The sequence below is a fragment of the Eurypyga helias genome, unplaced genomic scaffold (assembly GCF_000690775.1).
Source record: "Eurypyga helias isolate BGI_N326 unplaced genomic scaffold, ASM69077v1 scaffold1829, whole genome shotgun sequence".
Taxonomy (NCBI): Eukaryota; Metazoa; Chordata; class Aves; order Eurypygiformes; family Eurypygidae; genus Eurypyga; species Eurypyga helias.
The window spans coordinates 1-430 of record NW_010271168.1 but is presented as its reverse complement, the minus strand read 5'-3'; positions in this window follow the sequence as shown (position 1 = coordinate 430).

The following is a 430-nucleotide window of genomic DNA, read 5'->3' as shown; positions in this document are numbered from 1 at the left end:
CTGAAATTCATTTCAAAAGGACAGTTATAACTTGATTAACAGGACTTTGCTCCCCATACATCTAGCATATTCTGCTGGTATCTGACTAAAAGATTGTCCTGGCACTATCTCTCACCACCAGAAGGCAACCAGCGAGACTCCCAGAAGCCTCCTAATGCCACCTAAAAAGCATCCCAACATTTGAAGGCACTAGTATAAAATAAAATCAATAAATGCAACAAGCTCAACTTCTTGCCAGAAAAGAACTTGCCATTGTTAACCTGCATTCACACACATATCAGGGATTAAAAAAACCAGGATGACCCTCAACCACATCTCAGCACAGGGACAAACTCAAGGAGACTGTGGACAAGTCTTAGGCGGGATTTTTTTTAAATTTACGTATTAAATATTTATTAGAAATATTTTTAATATTTTATATATATATATA